This window comes from Ixodes scapularis, unplaced genomic scaffold (genome assembly GCF_016920785.2).
Source record: "Ixodes scapularis isolate PalLabHiFi unplaced genomic scaffold, ASM1692078v2 PGA_scaffold10__122_contigs__length_95168666, whole genome shotgun sequence".
NCBI lineage: Eukaryota > Metazoa > Arthropoda > Arachnida > Ixodida > Ixodidae > Ixodes > Ixodes scapularis.
The window spans coordinates 6,601,723-6,623,097 of NW_024609836.1; positions in this window are offsets into that span (position 1 = coordinate 6,601,723).

Below are 21,375 nucleotides of genomic sequence, written 5' to 3' on the forward strand. Positions count from 1 at the left end.
GGTAGGGGGCTCAGAGTGACAAACCGCAAGCTCGAAAGCTGCAGCCCCCCCCCCCCCCCCCCCTTCGGGGTTGCCGCCATGTTGTACGCAAAAGTGACTACTCGTCACGTGACTCCTCAAGACCCGTGACGTTACCGGTAAGATGGCAGCGCCCAGAGCTAGCGGATGCGAGTTCGTTCGGTGCACGGTGGTCGTGATTTGCCGCGGTCTGCCGTCGATTTCGGCCTTTTTTGTGCCTTTCCGTGCTCTCTGACGCAGCTAGAACGTGAAAATCTGAAGGGATTATACTTTATACTTTTTTCCCTCAAGGTCGCTCTGCATATTAGCACCTGTGAGACAACATCCATCGTATCGCTCTGCTGGGATTTTCAAATTTTTTGGAAGATCGACATAACGTTTAGTGTTTTTAGCGTAACATTTTTGCATTTTCCTAGCTTTTTTGAACGTTTTAATGTCTGACAATCGAAGTGAAATGTACGCGTCGCACGTTGGGCCTACGGGAAGTTCTTTCAGCTCCAGGTAACCGCATAATCACGGCAACTTTCAGCAAGGAAGCTTCTGCGATCTTTAACATTTTGTGCAAATCAAACGAATTTACGACATGACTTTTAGCACCACATTTTTTGCAATTTTCCAGCTTCGGTTGAACGTTAAAATATCCGAGAATCAAAGCGAAAGGTATACGTCGCGTGTAGGGTCTAGGGGGAGTTGTTTTAACCCTGGGTCACCGAAGAAGCAGAGCAACTTTTAGCAAGGAAGCTCCTGCGATCTTTAAGCTTTTGTACTAATCGACGATTCATACAAATCGACAGTTCGTAGACCTCGAGACACTTGTACGCTTGCACAGTGTCGGTCGTAAGTTAGCCTGGTGAGCATACCGGGTAGGCGACAACGTACGCCATCGAGGTTGGCGGCTGTAACTTGGCCGACTTGGTGGCGGAGCGCTAGCTAGCGCTCCTTGCTCAAGGCCTAGTGATCCTCGAAGCCAACGCCGTCAACGCACAGGCTCTCGCTGGATCGCGGCTGCTCGGACTCTAACAGCGAGCGCCAATGATCAGACCATAGCAAATAATAACATACGAAACAAAAAAAAAAAAACTACAAACGCGGCAGCAACGTCGGTTAGTAAACGTAAAGCCCGCGTCGCAATGCCCACCCGAAGACTTCTTCTGGGTGGGCAGAAGAACGAGATGAGGAGGTACGTACGTTCTTGTGACACCTGTCAGCGAACAGTGCCAAAAAGGAAAATTGGGGACAAGCCGTTATGCACCATGCCACCATATGGACAACCTGAGAACAATCATCGAAAAGCTGCACAATGTAGAGTAAATTAAAAGGATAAAAAATGCAGGCGCGTGTTATTTTGACCGTATCTAGCGAGGTACGAGCTCAAGATGAGAATATATAAAGAAGTCTTTCTCAAACGTGTGGTGCTGCTTCTATGTGTGTGCTCAGTCTCCTTGTTTTGTTTGGATATTTCTGTCACATACGACGTTATTTAGGTCCAAATAAAGTCGAAAGTGTTTGGATCAGGCAGTCCAATGGGAACTGTGCGAGTATTGTGCGTAAGGAAGTGGCGAAACCGGTGTCTTCGTGATGTTCATGCTGCAGCGAGCTAGAGAGTAACTTTGTCTCCAGTGGAAGACGTTAAGAAGTCTACAACATGAACTTCTCAAAGTTTGGAGGGGGGGGGGGGGGGGGGAGGGAGGAGGGTCAGGACTGAAACTAGACGAGATGAAGAAGAGGGGATTACAGGTGTGGTCTCCGTGCGAGAGAATTTTGCTAGACGAGGCGGTTTGACTACGGCTCCCTACCGAAGCGAGTACACCGGCAGCTGGCCTCGCTCCAGCGTCTGGGAAGCTGCTGTCTTGTTCCAAAAGACGACCTTAAACTAATGCCTTTATCACAAGACTGGTCGTCGGGCCGAACTCAAAAAGAAGTCCTTTGGCGATCACGTAGTCTACCTCCACGGTGAAGTGGGTCAGTGACTGTACATCTGCAAATAAGCTCAAGTGTTTAAACCCGTTTTGATTCATCTGATCCATCCGTGAGGTGGCCGCCCACGGGCAATCTTGCCATCCATTGCAATAGGTGTGACAGTCAACCGAGGTAGGAATGCATAGTCATCCTGAGGGGCTATAGACGGCGAAAAACGGGGGAGTTTGCTAAGGCGTGCAGCATATCTCGATGTGGAAACGACGTGTGTGGAAGTGTGCCCGTGTGTAAGTGCGCCCTCAATCGCTCTTTGTGATAAAAGGACTGGTGTTCCTGGGGTCACGTGTATGATAGACTTAGTGCATGATAGGGTAATAAGGGTTGCGTCCTATTTAATCACGGTAACTGTATGTGTTGTTTTCTAATAAAATTCAGTTGAGAGTCAGGGTTCCGTCTATTGACGTCTTCTCTTGTTTTTGACTCGTTCGCGCTGTTTTTAATCGTCAGTTTGCTAAATCGAGCTCGCTCAAGTCTTCACCCTACTGCCATAGCCTTCCGCGTTACTCTCCCTCTTTTGTATATATATATTATTTTGATTGGTTGAACCCCTTTGTCCCACCTTTTTTTTATTTTGTGTAAGGTCCATGTCGAACGTAAGAACGTCGCCATGTAAAAAAAGTCAGATTTCCTTCAATATTCAAAAGTCCAAGCTCGTCTGGTTAACTTGTCTCTCTATATCTTATATAGTTTTTCTATTCGCTTAACTGTGTTTATTTAGAAAAATAAAGAAGTCTTAAAATATCTTAGAGTTTACCTTTTATTTGATAATCCTTGGGTCACTGACATCAGTCACACACTTTCTTCTGTTAATCGCACTTTAGATTTTTTAACGCGCAACTTAAAACTGAACTTTCCTAGATTAAAACAGCATGATTGCTAACCTATTATTTGTCCTAAACTTAAATACACATCTGCCGCCTGGGACCCACATCAAGCCTAAAGCATTATAATATAAATCAGTTCAGCATTAAGCGTTACCTTCATTTTACACAGATTATACTTCTTTTACTCGCGTCGCAATTCTTCGTATCCGTGCCACCCACCACCCTTCCCTTTGAGCGTCGAAAACTTGCTATGCTTTATCTGTTTCACCAGTGCTTCCCAAGCGCACACGTTCGGCTATTATACATCGTGCTTTCAGAATGCCGCCATCATCGTAAGGGCCAGAACTAAGACGCCCGATGTCAAGGACTGTCACCTTTCATAGCTCCTTTTCATGCATTGCCAGTGACAGGATCTGCCTCCTCCATAAGGAAATAAAAGTAAAAATAGTCATGACCTACAAGCGATGCTTTTTAAGTGGCTGCTGAGTCAGCGTTCTTTTATTTTAGTCCCAAACTGCGTCTTATACTAATATATGTTAAACATTTTTGCGATAAAGTGGAAAGGAACGGGGGGATCAGTGGCCGAGTGGGCTACCGCACAACAGCTCGGAGCACCTAGAGCAAAAGCTCACGCTGCAGAACCCAGGGATCCTGGGCTAATGGTTGTACTGCCCTGGCTAAATTGATCATCTACAGCTGAGAGACAAGTCGCCCGTCGAGACAGACTAAAGGCTGTTATACTCCGACGTAACGCACGCGCAGGCGAACGGTGGCCGAAGTCGGCTACGTCACGTCAGTCACGCCGCGCGCGTCAAAGATTCGCCCTCTTTATACTCCGGCGGCCCTGGCGACTCCCGCGGCTGTGCGTCGGTGGGCCGCCGATGAGGCGCATGTGCAGAATGTGACTACGAGGGCACGTTTCCTGTGAGAGTGCGCCACTTTCGGTTCATTTTCGTTTCGAATAGCAGACGAAAATGCTCGAGCTTCTTGAGCGCCAAGTTCGAGCGATGGCGTGGACGTACCTTGCACGACGAAAACTCGCGCTTGCACTGTTAATGCACCGCCTCAGCCGCAAGCGTAGGCGGTCAATGTGCATACGGTACATCTTTGACAAGCGCACGGTCTACGATACTCAAGCTTCCTCGTGTCGTAGACACGCGGGTGAGGACGAATTCCCTCGATGAGCTTCTCGACGACAGAGTTCGATTCTTCAAACATGACGCCAAACGGAGCGGTGCTCCTGTCGTCCGCTATTGCTCGTATTCGCCGCGCTTCCCGCACGAGGGCTGCCGGGAGCCAGCGCTCGATGCATCCTGGTCCGGCGTCCCTGGCGCGGCCGGCGCGGAATACGCATGGAGAATAGAAGGGTAGGAGAGGGCATGACGTCAGCCGCGTAGCCTCCACAAGCCATGCTCCCTTGACGCCTCGGCTCCTTCTCATTTTCCTCCTTACTCTCACCACATCACGTGACCGTAGCTTGCCTTCGTCTAGCCTTCGATCTGATAAAACCTACCGGACGGAGCTCGCGCAAGCGTGCAACGAATCCTCTTACAATCAACCATCCACCTCGCACGTGACATGTCACGCGCACCAATCGCCAGACAGATCTGCGGTCACGCTGGGTACAATATCGCTTAAACTTTTTATGACTAGGCTTCACCAATATTGCAACGTGCCCCGTCCTAGTACTTCTGACTGCTAACCTCCTTGGGAATACGGCATGCTCCATTTTGTTGTCGAGGCGGTCAGGCTGCGTCGAACGCCGCCGGTCGCGTCGGTTACGCCACGATGCCGGAGTATAGAGCGTCGGGTTTTCGCCGACGTGACGTCGTTGTGACGCGCTCGTACGCGCGCACACGTTACGTCGGAGTATAACAGAGCCTTTAGTTCAGGTTGTCTAAACATACGCGTGCCCCAATTTGTTTTAAGGAATTTACATGTAGAGAATATAGCCTAAGTGTTGACATGTATGGCGTACAATATCATTGGTTGCCCCCGTGTCACTACACTTGTGACCGCCAACTAGCAATTGCCATTGCGTACGTGATGAAAGAACGGAAATTAAAAGAAACATAAAAGCTAGCAGCATCAGTGATGTCTTTTTGAACCAGCTGCAGTGCACGATCGACTGACATCCGAGCTTGAAACGTGTAGTCGAGCTGCCATGCAATGGACGTATCCGTTCATTCACTGCGCAGGCGTCGGAGTGTCGTTGGCTTGTACATGAGGGGAGGCAGCATCCGCTCTCCCAGTACACGAAGCGCCATAAACATCCGCTTCGGAAGTTTAAAGCGGCGCAGCACTGCAGCCATTGCCAAACCGCTGGATGAATTCTGCTTTCTTTCCTGTTTCACTTAAAATTCCGCTTTCACTGCCTGCCAGCAATTATCCCCAAAAGAATACAGCGCCAGCACACAGAATAAAAGTATTGGTGTACGGTTCGGATCATTGGAAAACTCTACAATTATTACTTCGTATATTTCTATGCTGTCAGTGTCGAGCCACTCTTTTATAGGTGTGGTAATGGGAGTGAAATTGCTAATAATATGGCTTTCGCTATCGAAAACTTTATTCCCTACACCTGATGGTTTGTATGAAGTTGACGTCGTGCCTTTTGGTCTCTCTTATATACCAGCTACATTAGAAAGGAAGATTTACTTTCTCTTACGGGGCATAAAATGAACCACTCGTTTATGCTATCGTGATGACATCGCTGCTTTTCTGCCACGCTTCAAGGATATCTACCTAGACTTTTGGAGGTTCTAACTTGCATTACCTTCAAACTGGGACAAGGAAGGGGGGGGCGGGGGGCGGGGGGATAGCTTTAGATTAAGCAGAATCGATGATTTCGGAGATCACAGGAAGGTCGATTCTAAAACACGAGCTCTGTCTCGACCAGACACGCGCTGCCTTCTACGCCACTTCGTGAACATAATATTAATTAATCATTTGTCATTTGTGTTTAAGACCATTCATGAAAGCATGAAATAATGCTGGAGCAATCTAACTAGCAATGGCGCATGTAGCTCCGCAGATATAAAAGTTATGAAGTAAAATGTGGTTGAATGTCCGAGAACAATAGCAAAAAAATTGTAGCACAAAGAGCAGTTCGCAATAGCAAGGTTGAAGCAGTTTGTAAAACACAAAACAATGTTACAGATATAATGCATTTTTGACACGCACTAATTGCAAACACTATTAACTAGCATATCCATCAGAAATGTAACACGCAGTGTCTTCGGCTGCCTAAGTGAGTTAGCCTGCAGAATTTCCGAAGGCATATTACTAAAGACATCAGGCACACAAAATTCGCGTGAAGACCTGTCGTATCGAGTCTCGATAAAATGAATATTGAATCTTTTGAAAACAAAGCAAACAAAGTGAAGCGTTTCTTGCTTTGAAATGATGAGTCGAAGAGTAGTGTAGGGCAACGATTTGAATAATAATAATAATAATTTTTATTGTCACGACGATTGTCGGTACATATCGAGTAACAGGTTCGTCGAAGCCGATGAAGGCTTGTGCGACTGAACCTGGCGAATCAGAGAGGTGAAAAGGATAAAAATGCAAACAGAAAAGAAAAAAATAAAAAGAAAAAAAAAACGATTCCCAAAACTTAAAGGCTTTGGAAAAACAAATTGCATTGTAATAGAGAAAATAGCCTTGTGCAAACGCCAAAGCGAACACCCGTAGCCATTGGAAAACATACAAGGTGGCCCCCGCCCTGCCCCCGATAGAAGAAAACAATACACATAATAATGGACAACAACAATGCAAGGACCAAAGCAAAACATCTTAGATCTCGGCAATGTATGAACGAAGCCATTTCTTTTTTTTAAACTCTGCTTTACCTGTAGCAGCATACGTGTTATCTGGGAAAGCATTATTTTATTTTTTATTTAGAGGATACTACAAGCCATCGAAGGCCCAAGTAGGTGTGGGATACAACATATACATTCACACATAAAACGAAAGCAAATAACACGACATTAAAAGGTTTACAACTAACTAGCAAATATACAGGATATATTATTTAAAAAAGGGGAGGGGGGGAAAGCAAGCATCAAGCAGTATGTAATTCCATCATGCACTAATACAAAATGACCTATCCAGATGTGGTATGAAGGTTTATACAATCCTAATGTCCATGCGAAAAAGATGAAGGTGCAGCAATGTACAAAGCAAAACATGTTAGTTATCAAGACGCTCGAGACCTTCTACAAAGTTGATGTCGATAAATAGTTCGAGAGGTAAACCGTTCCAGTCGCTAATAGTGCGAGGTAAAAAGCTAAACTTAAACATATTAGTACGCGCAAAAATGGGTGTTAGTGAAAACTGATGTCTGTGCCGCGTAGCTCTTGACGCTAAAGGGGAAATATATTGCAATGGGTCTATGCGAGTCTGTCCTTGCTGAAGATGAAACAAGAATTTCAACCGCGCTAGTTTCCTTCTGGCCCGTAGAGTCTGTATTCCGTTAGCCTGCATAAGTTGAGATGGTGAATCCAGCCTTCTATACTTTCTGTAAATAAACCGAACCGCTCGACGTTGCACCATCTCCAACTTCCGGATATCTTTCTGAGTGAATGGATCCCAAACGATATTTGCATACTCCAACTTGGATCTGACTAATGAATAATACGCATGTAGCTTAACCTGAATCGGAGCGTCGTTCAACTTTCTTTTAATGAAACCCAACTTCCTGGATGCCGAAGTACAGATATGTTTTATATGAGGAGACCAAGAAAGTGTGTCCGATATAATTAAACCAAGATATTTACATTCTCGCTCCACAGTAACCGGGGTGTCCGCGATATTATAAATGTATTCAAAGGGTTGCTTCTTTTTTGTAATACGTAAAAGTGTTGATTTAGCAGAGTTAAGCTTCATTTTCCACGTATCGCACCATGATACAACGGAATGCAAACTATGATCTAGCAATAACTGATCCGAGCTCGAAGTTATTTCTTTAAAAATAATGCAATCGTCGGCAAAAAGACGTATATGGACACCTGCGTCAATGATTGAAACAATATCATTTATGTACACCAAGAACAAAAGAGGACCTAAAACGCACCCTTGGGGGACCCCTGACGTTACAGGCAGATTAATATTATATTAATATATTAATATATTAATAATAATATTAATATTAATATCCCAAGACATAAGAGCTGTGCATTTCTTTTTCGTATCTAGTCATATTTTGGACTATCTTAAAGCGAGGGGACACACGAAGAAGGCGTGAAGGTTCATGAACTGTTTTGAATTTGTCACACCAGAAATGACGGAGCACAACCGTTTCAGTAAATAACTATAACAAACTAAGCATCTGCAAATCTTTAAAGAAATCTTCACTGGGTGAGAACGGAAGATTAAAAGCTGCACTGCGCAAGATTACTTTCAAAATACTATTAACTTTAGCCCGCACAAGACACTGAGCAAAGGGCGTGTATCGTCACCCCGTAACGCAGAACGCTAATATACAGGTGCATGGACGATAATCCTTTTTACACCAAAAGGAACGAACACTTTGACATTATACAACATACAAGACACTTTCCTAAGAACACTACAGACATGAGTCATATTTAGTTTCATTTCATTTATTATACCCTTATAGCGCCCGGTAGGGGCTTTACATAGGGGGGGGGGAGGCAAAAATAACAATACAGATACAAGTCAACAAGAGTTAGGAATATTTTCCTCCTTCCGCTCTTCTTTACACATTGTGAAGAGTGGCAATTGCGGAACGAAATCTTATGGGCTCTTTTACTGTCACGATGTCGTCGGTGAGAGAATTCCAGTCTGATATAGACAACTGTAAGGGAGAAACTTTGACAGTGTTAATTCTAGTAGAGGCAAGCTGAAGTTTCTGTTAGTTGTCTGTGCGTACCGAGACATGGTGAGCAGCTGGCAATACTTTTCTTTCTTTGAGGGTGACTGATAGTACAGGTGATGAAGGGCAGTTAGTCGTGTTATTTTACGTCGATCAGCAAGAAGGCGTATATTAGTTTGTTGCTTTAGTGTTGTTATACTAGTACGGGCATAATTGCGGAGAACGAAGCGGTGGTACGGTTTCGAATGGCTTCTAACTTGTCAATAAGACATGACTGATGCGGGTTCCAGATAAGAGATGCGTATTCCAGCTTGGGACGAAGAAGAGATGTGTATGCAATCAGTTTTGTTTTCCGTGTTGCCAGGTGTGAGTGACGTCTTAGAAAGCCCGAAGTTTGATTAGCCTTTGCCGCGACGTGGTTATTATGTGGTTCCCACGAAAGGTTGGGCGTGAAATGAAGTCCAAGATATTTATATGTATGAAACTTTTCTATGGGGACACTGAAAAGGGTGTAGTTCAATTGTGTTGATGTGCGCTTATTATTGAAGTTGATATATTTTGTTGTGGAAACGTTAATTTGCAACTGCCACACTTCACACCACGTCTCAAGACACGTCGGATCATCCTGCAAAAGCGTAAAGTCATCCAGGACCACTACTTTCCGGTATAAAACACAGTCGCCGGCGTATAATATTATCGTGGACTGATACGAGTAGGCAGGTTGTTGACATATATATTTAAAAAAGCAGTGGACCAAGCACGGTTCGCTAAGGCACGCCCGATTTTACGTGTTGGGGTGACGAATCTTTACTTTCATGATGAATACATTGAGTTCGGTTAGACCGGAAGCCTGCAATCCAGTTCGTTACAAACGGGTGTATTCTTAGCGAGCGAAGTTTTAACATAGGAGAGTAATGAGGTACTTTGTCAGAGGCTTTTTTTTAATCAATAAAAATGGCGTGCGTTTCTAATCGGAAATGCAGATTTTCATTAATATCATTGCTGAATTTAAAAAGTTGCCTTTCATAAAAGTAAGATCGCCGGAAACCGTGCTGGTTTACAAAAATTAAGTTGTTAATGCATAAATGATTCATAACGTTAGAAAATACTATATGCTCCATGAGCTTACTAGGGACACTGGTTAACGATATTGGCCTTTAGTTACCAAATTTATTCTTTGAACCATTTTTGTGTATTGGAATCACCTGCGCGTGCTTCCAATCTTCGGGAATTTCGAATTGTTGAAAAATCAAGGAAAGGAGGGTTGAGCACTCGTGATTGCATAGTTTGAGAAGTTTCATTGAAATTCTATCTGGGCCGGGAGCGGAGTTTGAGTGCTGTTCGTTAATAAGTATCAAAACGCCAGTTGCAGAAATGGTAAGTTGAGGCATCTCTTGATACATGCTATAATCAGGGTAGTAATCCGGAAGAGGGAACAGGTCCTCTGAGAAGACTTCACTAAAATATCGACTGAACCACTCATACACCTCGAGAGGACTCAACTTGTTGCCAACGTCGTCGGAAAATGAAAAAGACTCCCTTTCTTCTTTTGGATTAACCACAGTCCAAACCTTTTTCGGATTGGTCGTCATTATGCTACCAAGGTCTTGACTAAAATACTTCCTTTTGCGTTTTTTTTATTTCGAGCTTGATTGTTAGATTACATTCTCGAATTTCTCCCATGCATCTTGGGATCTAGATTGCTTGGCAGTCCTATAGAGATGATGTTTTTTATTCATAAGTTTCTTTCAGTCGTGCCGAAAACCACGGCTTTTCAACGCTAGCGTGTATGTTTACTTTCGAAATAAAAATATCTGCCAGTTGAAGTAATTATAATTTAAGTAAACTCCAATTTTCATTTGTAGACCTAGAAGCGAAGTCATCTAAATAGGAAGTAGAAAATGGTACTAAATTTGCGCCAATCTCATCAACATTTGCTTTGGGATAATTTAAACAGGTTTTAGTCAACCGGTTATATTTGTATGTTGAAATGGTTTTCAACATTTACACACGCATAATCACTTAAGGGCTCCATTAGGTGAACCCCCATTACACATTCGGGTTTAGAAGTGAAAAAGAGGTCTAAAAAGCAGAACCGCGAGTTGGATGAGTATTAATTTGATACAGGGAGAAAGCACTTGTTACATCTACAAAGTAGCGACATTGTATTGGAAGGGTGCGCCAACTTTCAAAGGGCACGGGTGTAGGAAAGACCGGCCGGACGTTATCAGGGAAATTAAAGTCTCCAGCGAGCACGTACATATCATTAGGGTGAGTTCTAACAAGCTGTTCTACGCATTCTTGAAGTAAACCAGAAAAATCCAAAATCCCGGAGAGTTTGCAGCAAGCGATAACCAGGAGCCAAACACTCGGTGTACTTATCCGGGCTCATACTCCCCGGAACTTGAGATCATATCACGTTTTTCAACATGCAAAGTCTTTTTGATAGCCACCAGAACCCCTCCCCCTCTACGTCCGGCTCGATCTTTCCGAACAATAAAATAATCGCCGCTCATAATCAGTTCACGGCTAGAAATTTCCTCCGTTAACAAGGTTTCACTAACAATGAGAATGTCACCTGTGCTCGATTGCATAGCAGAAAATAGCTCATCTTGGTTTGCATACACACTTCTCGCGTTAGCAATAAAAAAAATTCAAAGTTCTAAAACCAGGGTTACGTATCGCTTGAGGAGAGGGAGATGACTGCCGTTTTTTCACGAGCTATGATAAGAGAGGTTTGACGCAATTGGCTTGCTGATCACAAAAAAATAACGCGAACTTCCTATAATAAGTTTATCATTGCGTAGTTTGAATGGCTGTCCTTGATTTTTAGCGAACGTGACGAACTCTCTTCTTGCTTCGCGAATTTCCCCGGGGAAGTCTTCTAAGATGCCAAAGTTTGAGCCTTTCAATTTAGATGCCTTCGAAAGCACAAGCTTCCTTTCCTTATAAGAGTTAAATTTTACAATAATCGGCCTACACGAAGCGACGTCGTTTCTGCAGTAACCGATTCGATGGGCACGTTCGATAGAGGGAGGTTCTATTCTAACACCAAGCCTTTCTCCACAAAAATTGACGACGTTCTCTTCCGACTGCTTCCACGTTTAATTCCTGCTACCAGGAACGTTAAAAAACAACAAACTGTTTCGTCTAGAATGACTTTCGAGCACGGCGCACCTTTGTGCTATTTGTTCAAGTGCTGAACTGTTTCGCGTAGCGACCTATGAAACGGCAGTAATACCGTCCCTTACTAATTTTAAGTTCAGCACCTCTCGAGCGTTATCGTCGATTTTACTTTTCAAGGCTGATCAGGCGGTCTCTGTTTTCCCCTGTCTTTCTTGTATGCGTCTAATTTCACTGATTGTTTGCGTTTGGCCAGCAGCGAGTTGGTTTAAGAGAGCGAGCGCTTGATCGAGAGGTACAGCGGAAACAGAGGGAACGTCGTGAGGGCCAGGGTTGGTCTCGACGTCCCCTGACGACAGCAGTAACTTCTTAGCAAATTCCACAGTGAGGTACGACTTCATTTTGAAAGCGGCGACAATTGAACGCACAGTGAGCAGCAAGTTGTAAGCGCTAGGTGGACACGATACCGTAATCACTAATACAACTTTGTTTCGGCAATATGATTCTAGGGCACCAACCCGGGGGTGATCAAGAAGTAAGTGGAACATCCTACCAGCGGTGTCGTGCCCGAGGTGTTGCGGTGCTTGTGGCCTCTTTTGTAGTCGTCCTCCCCGATGACACTGAAGCAGCTGTTGCCAGACTGGGGTAGGTAATTCCGCCACGGTTGACGAGGAAGCCGAAGCTGAAGGCTGCAGCACACACGGGCCAAGCGTCCCGAAATTTGTGGAAAAGGACGAGTCTCCCCCGATGTGCCGATTCACGGCATCCCGTGTCGAAGGTAGTGGCGGGCGCAACAGCAAGGAGCAGAAAACCGCGGCAGCAACAACCTGGGGTTGAGCAGGAAGTAAGTGGAACATCCTAAAAGCGGTGTCGTGCTAATTCCAAGACATATGGTATTCAAAAAGAGGCCGCATCTCCACGTGGTGCATGATGTTGATTGGGGCGAAGCTCTGGTGGTGCTGATGATACTGATTTTATTGTTTATAGGTAGTGCTGATGCTGCTGATTTTTTTTATTGCTCATAGGTAGTGCTGAGTTCCGGGTTGCGTTTCGACTTCATTATTACTGCTTTATGATCGGTGAAATGCAGAGCCAGTGGTTCTTCTAGCGGATCAGCTTGGATCCGCTAGAAGCCGTGAGAACGCATCTCCACCACTTAAGTCAACGGCCCATGTCAGAAAGAGAATGTGTGGAATGGAACGTGGTTATATACGCATTTGAGCATTTGACCGCAGCGCCTTCTCGTCTATAAACTTTGAGCCAATACATGCAAAGTTTAACGCGATTATATACGCATTCGACCGCAGCGCCCTCTCCTGTATACGCGTTGAGCGGCTATATGCGACGTTGGAGTATAGCGCAGTTGTTGAGACATCTGCCTCGTAAGCAAGCGGTCTTGAGTTCAAACCCCCGTGCTTGCGTTTTTGTTTTTTTTTTGGGGCCGATCCCGGAGGAAGTGCAATCGATGTGAGCACGGACGCCGGACGAATGAACAAGGCTAGACCCTAAGGAGCTTCGCGCCTAAAATAAGATCCATATACCTCCTAAAATAAGACCCATATAAGACCCATATACCATAGTCTGCCCAGGCAACTGGCGTACAAAAGCATGGTTTGCAAGCAGAATTGTGTAGGAAGAATGGGACACTTGAAAAACCCGACTTTAAAGAATTTCTAAAACACACAAGCTTGGTTTTTGAAGGATTTACTTTTACTCGATTTGCAGAGAACCAATCCATCAGTTTCATAACATTACACTGCAAAATATTGACAGCCTAGAAAAGTGTATATGTCGTGAAACCAGTAAGGTATCATCCGCATATTGGAAGATTCTACCCATCCCGAAACAACCAACTCCAAACCATTGACATAAATATTAAAAAGCAAGGGGGATAAAACTGATCCTTGCGGAACGCCGACTTGAGGCATGCGTAAAGTACTATTAACATTATCTACGGACACGATCTGAGATCTTCCGTCCAAGAGATTAGCTAGCAGTGAATGGAAAGTACCACGGAAACCAAACTTCCACAGCATTCGTAAGAACAGATCGTGGTCTACCGTATCGAAGGCTTTGCTTACGTCTAAAATATAGCGCAGGAAAATATGTTACCTTCAAAAGCAGAATACACTTTGTAAGCGAGCTGTATTTATTAATGAAACAACTCATAGTTGAACATATATGCTTCTTAATTATGTGCCCAAGAACAGGCAGGATCGAATTCGGCCGATAATATTTTATTTGTTTGTAGGGACCGCCTTAAAAAATTGGCCTTACTATAGCCGTCCTCAACTCGTCCCGAATCACCCACCGAACGCTACAAAACTGATCGCCATGAAAATTATACCATCCTTTATATATTTGAAATTCCTTTGAAGACAGCCAACTGTTACCCCATCAATACCGGGTGACATAGTTGGTTTAATGCCGAAGAGCGTGGAGCGCAAGTCGTCAAGATTAATTGCAAAAAGAAACGCGGACGACTCGTTATTTACTATTCTAGTCGGAGAATTATCCGTAGCTTGTGGAATATTCCAGATATTTGTAAAAAAGGAGTTGAGCCGCTCAGTTGTAAGTGTAAAGTTGTTGCCAAAACTACGTTTTGGCAACAACAACAACTAACCTATCTAACCTCATTTCTTCTTTTGTTGGAGTGTTGGTGACGCATTCCACTCCCTCAGCAGCCAGTTTATTGACGTAAACACACACGTCTGATCTTTGTTGTTTTGCTATATCTCCTGCTAAACAGAACTGTCCTCTGTTATTTAGCCTTGGTAATGTATTTTTGGTTCATCAAGAAAACACCTCACGCTTTGGTTTCTTCTCGAATTCACCAGAACATCACATTACAGTGTAAACAAAAATGCGTTGCCGCGGCCAGGAATCGAACCCTGGCCCTTCGCGTGGGAGGCAAGCGCGATAACCGTTAAGCTACGGCCGCGCTGCCTACTTGGCGCGCGGCATTACTCCCCCCTTAAAAAGTGCATCGCCCCGATGCAACACAAAACAAAACAAAGCACATAAAAAGAACCGCAAACTAAAGAGTCATTTGAAACACATAAGATCCACAGTCCTATCGAACGTAGTACGGCTTCAGGCGCACGACGTGGACGACTTCAGGTCGTGGTGGGCGGCGTGATGATGTTCTTGTTCCGTCGGGCATCACCTCATAGTTCAGCTCGCCGAGGCGACGAAGTACCTTGTATGGTCCAAGTACCGTTTCAGCAGTTTCTGACTGAGGCCACGGCGACGGATGGGCGTCCACACCCACACCCTGTCTCCGGACTGGTAGTGAACGTCCCTGCGACGAAGGTTGTAGCGGCCCGCGTCGACGCGTTGCTGGTCTTCAATCATGAGTAGGGCGAGCTGGCGGGCTTTTTCGGCGCGTTGAGCAACCGCCTGGGCGTCGTCGCTCTCATTGTCAGATGGCTCATGGGGCAGCATTGCGTCCAACGTGGTCGTTTCCTTCCGACCATGTACCAGCTGGAAAGGGGTGAATCCAGTGGTCTCCTGAACCTCCGTATTGTAGGCGAACGTAACGTAGGGCAACACCTCGTCCCACGTCTTGTGCTCTACGTCGACGTACATAGAGATCATATCGGCGGTTGTCTTTATGAGTCGCTCGGTCAGCCCGTTGGTCTGCGGGTGGTATGCAGTGGTTCGACGATGGCCGGTGCCACTGAGACGAAGGATCTCTTGCGTCAGCTGGGCCATGAACGAAGATCCACGGTCTGTGATGAGGACTTCAGGGGCGCCGTGCCGGAGGACAATGGACTCAATGAAAAACTTGGCGACTTCAACAGCCGTGCCTGTTGGAAGGGCTTTCGTCTCGGCGTACCGTGTGAGATAATCGGTGGCGACGATAATCCAGCGGTTTCCTGACGTTGACGATGGGAAAGGGCCAAGTAAATCCATTCCGATCTGCTGGAACGGCATAGCCGGGGGAGAAATCGGATGGAGAAGTCCTGACGGCTTCATTGGCGGTTTCTTGCGTCGCTGACACTCGTGGCATGATCGAATGTATAGGTGCACGGTCTTCGGTAGCCTCGGCCAGTAGTACTTTTCTCGAATCCTGGCGAGCGTCCTGCTGTAGCCAAGGTGTCCAGCCGTTGGGTCGTCATGGCATCGTTGGAATATTTCGTCTCGAAGGCTGGCAGGAACAACCAACAGCCATGTTGTGTTGTTGTTGACGAAGTTCTCCTTGTACAGCACCCCTCGCCGCATGGAGAATGTATGCAGGATTCTTAAGAAAGCACGGGGAACCGAACTCGCTTGTCCCTCTAAGTGCTCGATCAGCGCTCGCAGTTCAGGGTCGTTTCGCTGGAGTGCTGCCATGTCGCTGACGTCCAAAGCGCCGAGGAAACACTCATCGTCGTCGTCTTCGATACAGGCAGGACCGGCCTCGACAGGAGCTCTTGACAGGCAGTCGGCGTCATGGTGCTTCCGGCCGGACTTGTACACAACGGTCATGTCGAACTCCTGCAGTCGTAGACTCCACCGGGCGAGGCGTCCGGAGGGGTCTTTCAGATTCGCGAGCCAGCAGAGCGAGTGGTTGTCTGTGACCACGCGAAAAGGAATTCCATACAAATATGGGCGAAACTTTGTTATCGCCCAGACGACAGCAAAGCACTCCTTTTCAGTTGTAGAGTAGTTCCTCTCCGCCTTAGACAGCGTCCGACTCGCGTAAGCGATTACTCGCTCTGCCCCGTCCTGCCTTTGAACAAGCACCGCGCCAAGTCCGGTGTTACTGGCGTCCGTGTGGATCTCTGTATCAGCGAACTGGTCGATGAGGCCAAGAATCGGGGGCGTCTGGAGTCTTCGTTTCAGCTCATCAAATGACCGCTGGTGTTCATGTGTCCATTCGAACTTTACGGCGTCCTTCGTGAGGTGCGTCAGCGGTGCGGACAGCTTGGCGAAGTCCCGAACAAATCGTCTGTAGTAGGCACAAAGTCCGAGGAATCTTCTCAAGGCCTTCTTGTCAGACGGTGGCGTAAATGCAGCCACGGCGCGGGTCTTCTCAGGGTCAGGGACAACACCTTTGTTGCTCACGACGTGGCCAAGGAACTTAAGTTCACCATAGGCGAATCGACACTTTGTTGGCTTGAGTGACTGGCCGGCGGTCTTGATGGCTTGAAGCACGGCTCGAAGTCGTTTCAGGTGCTCGTCGAAATCTCGTAAAAATACCACGACGTCGTCGAGGTAGACGAGGCAGCTCTGCCATTTCAGACCTGCCAGCACGGTGTCCATGACGCGCTGGAAGGTGGCTGGCGCAGTACAAAGCCCGAACGGCATCACTTTGAATTTGTACAGTCCGTTGGATGTGACGAAGGCAGTTTTCTCCCGGTCGCGTTCGTCGACTTCAATCTGCCAGTAGCCACTCTTCAGATCCATCAACGAAAAATATCGGGAGTGGCGCAGTCGGTCTAACGTATCGTATATGCGGGGGAGCGGATAGACGTCCTTCTTCGTCACAGCGTTCAGTCGACGATAGTCCACGCAGAACCGCAGGGTTCCGTCCTTCTTCTTTACAACGACGACTGGGGACGCCCATGGACTTCTTGAGGGTTGAATGATGTCGTCGTCGAGCATTTCTTGGACTTGATCCTGAATCACCTTCTTTTCCTTTAGGGAGACTCGATACGGCGACTGGTGGACATGGAGAGCGTCGTCGTCGGTAATAACGCGATGTTTCGCCACTGGTGTTTGGCGAACTTTCGACGACGTGGCAAAACAGTGAAGGTATTCAGCGAGGACATCAACCAGTTGCCGGCGCTTAGGAGCTGGGAGCTCGGGGTAAATGTCGATCGGCGGCGGCGGCGTGCTGTTCTGCTGTGACGACGAGGTTTCTACGGAGATTGCGGTGACCACGACTGGCGCCTGAAGCTCCTCAATGTGGCCCTCAGTGGTACCCTTCGTTAGGTGCTGCGGCTCCTCTCGGAAGTTTGTCACAAGAACAGTTGTACGTCCTTCTTGGAGATATGTTACGCCTCGTGCGACGCCGATTCCTTTCTCAAGGAGCAGTTGGACGCTGCCTTTCAGAAGAGCTTCACCGTGCATGGCTGCATCGGTTATGACGGTGACGAAAACACTCGACCGCGGAGGTAAGTTCACATGGTCGGCGATAACTCGGATCGCGGTTGACGTCGTGTAGGTCTCCACCGGCGGTAAAGCAGGCTTTCGCAGCGTCAGCTGGTTTGCCCCGAGGTCGATGACGGCACCATACTCGCAGAGAAAGTCCATTCCGAAGATAACGTCCCTTGAACAGTCTTGCAGAACGACGAACTTCACAGGGCACGTTTCACCGTGGATCTCGATGCGAGCAGTGCATCTCACGACTGGCATGATGAGATGTCCTCCGGCGGTTCGTATTTGGGGTCCATCCCACGGCGTCATGACTTTTCGCAGGCGGCGAGAGAGCCTCCTACTCAAGACTGAGTAGTCTGCTCCGGTGTCCACAAGTGCCGATGCGTCGTGGCCGTCGATGCCGACGTTTAGGTTATTGGACACCGTTGGAGAGGCGTCGTTTCGATCTCTGGTAGCGTTCGAGTGTGGGCCCTCCGACGTTCGTGGAGGATCTTGGCGTCGGTCGTCTTCGGCAACTCCACCTCCAGGGGTTGCCGCGCCTAGTTTCCCCGGCGAGGAGCGAGGGGTGACAGGCTTTCACGTCGGGGTCGGTGCATCGGCGAAGCTGGACGTCGCGGTGACGGCGACCGGAACTCTCGGCGGGACGCAGGCTCGGGGAACTGGGGTCGTCGCAGGTAGTCGTCGATCTCCCGAGGGCGTTCACCATACCGGGGGCGCGGGTCGCTTGGGTGGAATCCGCGCAGCCCGAGTCGTCGGTATGGGCATCGGCGGTACACATGGTCAGCTTCCCCGCAGTGGTAACACAGCGGGCGTCGGTCGGCCGTCCTCCAGACGTCTGTCTTCCTCGGCGCAGGTCGCTCTGGGGGAACGTGCGCCTGATCTTCCTGTCGTCGGGGGTATTGCGGCGTTGGGGCGTCTCTTCGGGGTGGCGCCGTGGCTTGGCGGGAAGCTTGCGGCGGTCGTCGGGCCATGGCGGCGTAGCTCAACGTTGGTTCCTCCGGTGCCACCGTGGTGACGGGAACCTCTGGTTGGAGCGCCCGATGCACTTCTTCTCGGACAGCCTCGGCGATGGAAATGGTTGGCGGACGGCTGGTGGTTGGCAGCAACCTTCGCAGTTCCTCCCGGATAATTTCGCGGATGTCCGTACCAGGCCCGTTTTCGCCGCTAAGCAGCGCGGCTGCAGTGACGCTTGGCTGCCGCTGGTAGTGGGAAGCGCGCGCTTGCAGGGCGCGCTCGATGTTTGTCGCCTCGCTGACGAAGGCGTCGACGGTTGCCGGCGGGTTGCGGACGAGGCCTCCGAAGATGTCGTCCTTCACTCCCCGCATCAAAATGCGCAGTTTCTTTCCCTCGGTGGCCTGAAGGTCGGTGCGGGAGCTCAGGCAGAGCACGTCTTCCACAAAGCTCGTGATGCTTTCATTGGGGCCCTGGGTCCTGGTTCGCAGTAGGTCCTCGGCTCTCTCTCGGCGGTGGTGGTTGACGAACGTAGCCTTCAGATCGGTCTTGAAAATGTCCACCGACGTCAAAGAGGACTCATGGTTCTCGTACAAGTGCTTGGCGGTCCCCTCAAGCGAGAAGTAGACGCTGTGCAGGCGCTGCTTGTCGGTCCAGCCATTGTGGCGGGCAATGCGTTCATACTGGTCAATCCAGTCTTCGACGTCTTCGTAGAGTTCACCGTGGAAGGGGGCGCAGCCGTCCGCGGTGCGACGGGCATGTAGATGACGGGAGAAGCGGCGGGAGCTTGCGACTGGTTGGCCATCATCGTCTTCTCTGGCTTGGGCTTGTCCAGGAGCAAACCGTACTCAGGATCCTCTCCCTTGGTGCGGCGGCTGGTCCGAGTTTCAGGTTCTGCGGTGAGTGGTCTTCTCACCGAACCGGGAATCGGACTTCCACTGCGGGCCCTTGGAGGGGAACGCTGCACGGGCATGCGGTACCCAGCACTTCCACCAAAATGTCACGGGTGGTGACCAAAAGAACAATAAATAAACAGAAAGAAATAAACGTTTAATGTGGCGCACTTGTGCCAAAGCTAAAAGGGTACAAAGATAATAACAGAGCGTCGCGGACGTCGAAGTCGGCGTAGCAGCACAGTCGAACGCTGGGGCGAAACTGAATCCTGCTTGCCAGGCGGAGCCGCTTTTGTACACGCGTTGGCTTTTGGAGCATTCGATGTAGAAGGTTCGACGCGTAGAACATCCTAACCTCGAATCTGTTAGACGGTTCTCGAATTCACCAGAACATCACATTACAGTGTAAACAAAAATGCGTTGCCGCGGCCAGGAATCGAACCCTGGCCCTTCGCGTGAGAGGCAAGCGCGATAACCGTTAGGCTACGGCCGCGCTGCCTACTTGGCGCGCGGCAATATGCTTTTTAATTATGTGCCCAAGAACAGGAAGGATCGAAATCGGCCGATAATGTTTTATTTGTTTGTAGAAACTGCCTTAAAAAATTGGCCTTACTATAGCCGTCTTCAACTCGTCCGGGATCACCCACCGAACGCTACAAAACTGTTCGTCATGAAAATTATACCATCCTTTATATATTTGAAATTCCTTTGAAGACAGCCAACTGTTACCCCATCAATACCGGGTGACCTTGTTGTTTTAATGCCGAAGAGCGTGGAGCGCAGGTCGTCAAGATTAATTGGAAAAAGAAACGCGGACGATTTGTTATTTACTATTCTAGTCGGAGATTCATCCGTAGCTTGTGGAATATTCCAGATATTTGCAAAAAAGGAGTTGAGCATCTCAGTTGTAAGTGTTAAGTTGTTGCCAAAACTACGTTTTACCACAACATCGACAGACTTCTTACTGTTATTACCACGTAAAAAATCAACAAGTGACCAAGTCTCCGTACTGCTGCCACATACCTTTGCAAACTTTCTCATAAAATGCTGCCGTTCCATCGAACGAAGCATAGCATTGACTCTGTTCCTTGCTACACAAAATTCTGAACGTAGTTTATCATTTGTCGGTGCTCGCCGACTATGAGCTTAACAGACGTCTTTTTTTTTTTGATTTTGGTAAGGACATCGTCATTCAACCAGGAATGATCGGGTCTGCGTTTTTTTAATAAACACTGTTCGCAATGACAACTCATTGAAATATTTATAGGATGGAAGCGTGGGCGAGTTGGTGAACCATACTTGACGGTGACAGCGCAGGAAAAATCAATCTCACACCAGACACTGTGCGAACTTCACATTGAACTGTGATACCGACTCAAGGAAAGCCACCCAGTCATAGGATGAAATCAGGCAATCAAGTACTTTATTATCTATAATCTATATTCTTCGTTTGTTATCAATTTCTAATTTAGATCCGGCAATCTTCCCAAACTGACGAGCGGCAAAAAAATTGGTCGGCCCACTTTTGAGTGATAACCAACGACATGACCTCCGTATTACGAGCTCTAATGCATATATGGTCAACGGACGAAGACACTAGCCTATCTTACCTCATTTCTTCTCTTGTCGGAGTGTTGATGACGCATTCCACTCCCTCAGCAGCCAGTTT